This window comes from Oncorhynchus gorbuscha, linkage group LG15, assembly GCF_021184085.1.
Source record: "Oncorhynchus gorbuscha isolate QuinsamMale2020 ecotype Even-year linkage group LG15, OgorEven_v1.0, whole genome shotgun sequence".
Taxonomy (NCBI): domain Eukaryota; kingdom Metazoa; phylum Chordata; class Actinopteri; order Salmoniformes; family Salmonidae; genus Oncorhynchus; species Oncorhynchus gorbuscha.
Genome location: NC_060187.1, coordinates 83747649 through 83753648, shown reverse-complemented (window position 1 = coordinate 83753648; position 6000 = coordinate 83747649).

Below are 6000 nucleotides of genomic sequence, written 5' to 3'. Positions count from 1 at the left end.
GATTCTGCAGTGTGTCTATGTATCTCACACTGAATGCAGGTCAAGGGTCAACACTCTTGATGGGTGAAGGGGTCAATGAGAGCAGAGCAACACTTCTCTGGGTGGTATGAACCCACACCTTTAGGGGTCGAATGAGGGAGGAATCTGAAAAGGTCAAATCAACCAGTTCAACAAGGGGTTTGGTGTTGTGTCATGTGAAGGGATTCACAGTCTTATTTCACAATCATCCAAATATTCTGTTTACTTCCCTTCTTTCAATCATGAGCCTGCCTCAGATGTGCCATCTACTGGGTTCCTGTAGGACAAAAAGGGTACAAAAGATATTATAAAGTAAATCTGAACAACAAAAAATCTGACTGTTTCCAGCAAAACAGACCAACAGAGGGTTATTTAAAAAATGTATATGAGGCTTCAACTACATATACAGTGGGGCAAAAAAGCATTTCGTCAGCTACCAATTGTGCAAGTTCTCCCACTTAAAAAGATGAGAGAGGCCTGTAATTTTCATCATAGGTACACTTCAACTATGACAGACAAAATTATTTTTTTTAAATCCAGAAAATCACATTGTAGGATTTTTAATGAATTTATTTTCAAATTATGGTGGAAAATAAGTATTTGGTCACCTACAAACAAGCAAGATTTCTGGCTCTCACAGACCTGTAACTTCTTCTTTAAGAGGCTCCTCTGTCCTCCACTCGTTACCTGTATTAATGGCACCTGTTTGAACTTGTTATCAGTATAAAAGACACCTGTCCACAACCTCAAACAGTCACACTCCAAACTCCACTATGGCCAAGACCAAATAACTGTCAAAGGACACCAGAAACAAAATTGTAGACCTGCACCAGGCTGGGAAGACTGAATCTGCAATAGGTAAGCAGCTTGGTTTGAAGAAATCAACTGGGAGCAATTATTAAGAAATGGAAGACATACAAGACCACTGATAATCTCCCTCGATCTGGGGCTCCACGCAAGATCTCACCCTGTGGGGTCAAAATGATCACAAGAACGGTGAGCAAAAATCCCAGAACCACACGGTGGGACCTAGTGAATGACCTGCAGAGAGCTGGGACCAAAGTGACAAAGCCTACCATCAGTAACACACTACGCCGCCAGGGACTCAAATCCTGCAGTGCCAAACATGTCCCCCTGCTTAAGCCAGTACATGTCCAGGCCCATCTGAAGTTTGCTAGAGAGCATTTGGATGATCCAGAAGAAGATTGGGAGAATGTCATATGGTCAGATGAAACCAAAATATAACTTTTTGGTAAAAACTCAACTCATCGTGTTTGGAGGACAAAGAATGCTGAGTTGCATCCAAAGAACACCATACCTACTGTGAAGCATGGGGGTGGAAACATCATGCTTTGGGGCTGTTTTTCTGCAAAGGGACCAGGACGACTGATCTGTGTAAAGGAAAGAATTAATGGAGCCATGTATCGTGAGATTTTGAGTGAAAACCTCCTTCCATCAGCAAGGGCATTGAAGATGAAACGTGGCTGGGTCTTTCAGCATGACAATGATCCCAAACACACCGCCCGGGCAACGAAGGAGTGGCTTCGTAAGACGCATTTCAAGGTCCTGGAGTGGCCTAGCTAGTCTCCAGATCTCAACCCCATAGAAAATCTTTGGAGGGAGTTGAAAGTCTGTGTTGCCCAGCAACAGCCCCAAAACATCACTGCTCTAGAGGAGATCTGAGTGGAGGAATAGGTCAAAATACCAGCAACAGTGTGTGAAGACCTACAGAAAACGTTTGACCTCTGTCATTGCCAACAAAGGGTATATAACAAAGTATTGAGAAACTTTTGTTATTGACCAAATACTTATTTTCCACCACAATTTGCAAATAAATTCATTAAAAATCATACAATGTGATTTTCTGGATTTAAAAAAAAACATTTTTGTCTGTCATAGTTGAAGTGTACCTATGATGAAAATTCCAGGCCTCTCTCATCTTTTTAAGTGGGAGAACTTGCACAATTGGTGGCTGACTAAATACTTGTTTGCCCCACTGTACTTAAATTTATACAACATTATAAAAAATGTTATCATACATTTACAATACAATTTAAAGTCTAAATTAAGTCTAGTTCAGCTTTGCAGCATGATTAAGTCTAATAGAAATTATTCTATTTATCTGTTGAGGATTTGTCATCTGTTCATGTCTAATTCTATTTATCCTGTACTGTTAGAACATGTAGTACTTTCATATTAAACTGAATGACTAAGAATCATTTAACGTCATGACTACCACCTTACATAATTTGAATTGTCCACTTCCTCATTGCTTGGATTAAGGACAGATATTAGGCATATCAGGACATACTATATGTATTAGTGATGTTAGTGGGATGTTGGGCAGAGGTCCACTCCCCCATCCTATCCCTCCCTCCTCCCCCTTTCCCCACTCTCTCTGCTCTTCCTGTCCCACAGATGCCGGGCGGTAACAGTGACCTTGTGAGTTTGCTGGAGCGGAATGATAGCGCCCTAATTGGCTAGGCCTAATTTAAGCCTGAAGGGAGCATTGTCATCTGTGGAGGGAGGTAGGGGGGAGGGAGGTAGGGGGGAATAGAAAGAGAGAAGGGGGAGGCAGAGGGGAAGAGATAGGATGGAGAAAGGTGGAGAGGGGGACATTAAATGGATAGGAAAGGGAGAGCAAGCAAAAGGTAAAGACAAAAGGACAGAGTGAACAGGATGGAGTGACAGAAAGACAGAGGTCTCCACAGTATATTGTATGGAAGAAAATAAGGACAATTATTTCATTTTATACCAATACATTTCACAGAGAAAAACATTTCATTCTCAAAAAGACACGTGTCTAAATGATTGGCACCCTTAAATATTCGTATATATTATTTTATCCGTTGATCTCAGTTTAAGTAACTGAATTGTGGCTTTCCATTGCTTCCTGTTTCACTGGGGCATAAAAATGAGGTGGCGTGCATGTAAAATCCCTCTGTCATTCATCACCATGGGGAAAGGCAAAGCATTCACAAATAAGAAGAGACATGGTTGTTGACTTTCATAAAATCAGGCAGTGTGTACAATTTATTTTCTGATAAACCAAATATACCACTTAACATTATTAAGGCAACAATGTAGAAGTTTTAAACCACTGAAACAGTGGTAAACTTGCCTGGTATCAGATGCAAGTATATCTAGTCTCCAGTGGTATAGTGGTAAAATTGCAAAACTTGGTCGCATCTTCGGGTCACCAAATCTACAATGAGACACCACCTGCATGCCAGTTGGCTATTTGGAAGGGCTTCAGTCAAAAGCCTTTACAGAGAGAAACCTGCATATGGAAACGCCTGGGGTTTACTAAACGGCATGGGAACTTTGACTGGAACAAGAAATAGAGCTCTTTGGTCATACACACCAGTGTTGGGTTCGGTGTCAAAAGAAGAATGCATATGCAGAAAATAGCCTCATACCTGTAAAATATGGTGGCAGATCTTTGATGTTAAAAGGCTGTTTTGCTTCCACTTATCCTGGGGCCCTTGTTAAGGTCAAACGCTCCCTGAAACACTTCAGCGAGCAGGCCTTTCTAATCGACCTGGCCGGGGTATATTGGAAGGATATTGATCTCATCCCATCAGTAGAGGATGCCTGGTTATTTTTTTTAAATGCCTTCCTTACCATCTTAAATAAGCATGCCCCATTCAAGAAATGTAGAACCAGGAACAGATTTAGCCCTTGGTTCTCTCCAGACCTGGCTGCCCTTAACCAACACAAAAACATCATATGGCGTTCTGCATTAGCATCTAACAGCCCCCGTGATATGCAACTTTTCAGGGCAGCTAGAAACCAATATATACAGGCAGTTAGGAAAGCCAAGGCTAGCTTTTTCAAGCAGAAATTTACTTCCTGCAACACAAACTCAAAAAAGTTCTGGGACACTGTAAAGTCAATGGAGAATAAGAACACCTCCTCCCAGCTGCCCACTGCACTGAGGATAGGAAACACAGTCACCACCGATAAATCCACTATAATTGAGAATTTCAATAAGCATTTTTCTATGGCTGGCCATGCTTTCCACCTGGCTACCCCTACCCTGGTCACCAGCACTGCACCCCCCCCCAGCAACTCGCCTAATCCTTCCCCATTTCTCCTCCCAAATCCAGTCAGCTGATGTTCTGAAAGAGCTGCAAAATCTGGACACCTACAAATCAGCCAGGCTAGACAATCTGGACCCTTTCTTTCTAAAATTATCTGCTGAAATTGTTGCAACCCCTATTACTAGCCTGTTCAACCTCTCTTTTGTGTCATCTGAGATTCCCAAAGATTGGAAAGCAGCTGCAGTCATCCCCCTCTTCAAAGGGGGGTACACTCTTGACCCAAACTGCTACAGACCTATATCTATCCTATCCTGCCTTTCTAAGGTCTTCGAAAGCCAAGTCAACAAACAGATTACCGACCATTTCGAATCCCACCATCCCTTCTCCGCTATGCAATCTGGTTTCAGAGCTGACCATGGGTGCACCTCAGCCACGCTCAAGGTCCTAAATGATATCTTAACCACCATCGATAAGAAACAATACTGTGCAGCAGTATTCATTGACCTGGCCAAGGTTGACTCTGTCAATCACCACATCCTCATCGGCAGACTCGATAGCCTTGGTTTCTCAAATGATTGCCTCGCCTGGTTCACCAACTACTTCTATGATAGAATTCAGTGTGTCAAATCGGAGGGCATGTTGTCCGGGCCTCTGGCAGTCTCTATGGGGGTGCCACAGGGTTCAATGCTTGGACCGACTCTCTTCTCTGTATACATCAATGATGTCACTCTTGCTGCTGGTGAGTCTCTGATCCACCTCTACGCAGATGACACCATTCGGTATACTTCTGGCCCTTTGGACACTGTGTTGACAACCCTCCAGACGAGCTTCAATGCCATACAACTCTCCTTTCGTGGCCTCCAATTGCTCTTAAATACAAGTAAAACTACATGCATGCTCTTCAACCGATTGCTGCCTGCACCTGCCCGCCCGTCCAACATCACTACTCTGGACGGTTCTGACTTAGAATATGTGGACAACTACAAATACCTAGGTGCCTGGTTAGAATGTAAACTCTCCTTCCAGACCCACATCAAACATCTCCAATCGAAAGTTAAATCTAGAATTGGCTTCCTATTTCACAACGAAGCATCCTTCACTCATGCTGCCAAACATACCCTTGTAAAACTGACCATCCTACTGATCCTCGACTTCGGCGATGTCATTTATAAAATAGCCTCCAATACCCTACTCAATAAATTGGATGCAGTCTATCACAGTGCCATCCATTTTGTCACCAAAGCCCCTTATACTACCCACCACAGCAACCTGTACACTCTCGTTGGCTTGCCCTCACTTCATACTCGTCGCCAAACCCACTGGCTCCAGGTCATCTAGAAGACCCTGCTAGGTAAAGTCCCCCCTTATCTCAGCTCGCTGGTCACCATAGCAGCACCCACATGTAACACACGCTCCAGCAGGTATATCTCTCTGGTCACCCCCAAAACCAATTCTTCCTTTGGCCGCCTCTCCTTCCCGTTCTCTGCTGCCAATGACTGGAACAAACTACAAAAATCTCTGAAACTGGAAACACTTATCTCCCTCACTAGCTTTAAGCACCAGCTGTCAGAGCAGGTCACAGATTACTGCACCTGTACATAGCCCATCTATAATTTAGCCCAAACAACTACCTCTCCCCCTACTGTATTTATTTATTTAGCTCCTTTGCACCCCATTATTTCTATCGCTACTTTCAACATTCTTCCACTGCAAAACTACGATTCCAGTGTTTTACTTGCTATATTGCATTTACTTTGCCACCATGGCCTTTTTTTGCCTTTACCTCCCTTCTCACCTCATTTGATCACATTGTATATAGACTTATTTTTCTACTGTATTGTTGACTGTGTTTGTTTTACTCCATGTGTAACTCTGTGATGTTGTATGTGTCGAACTGCTTTGCTTTATCTTGGCCAGGTCGCAATTGTAAATGAGAACT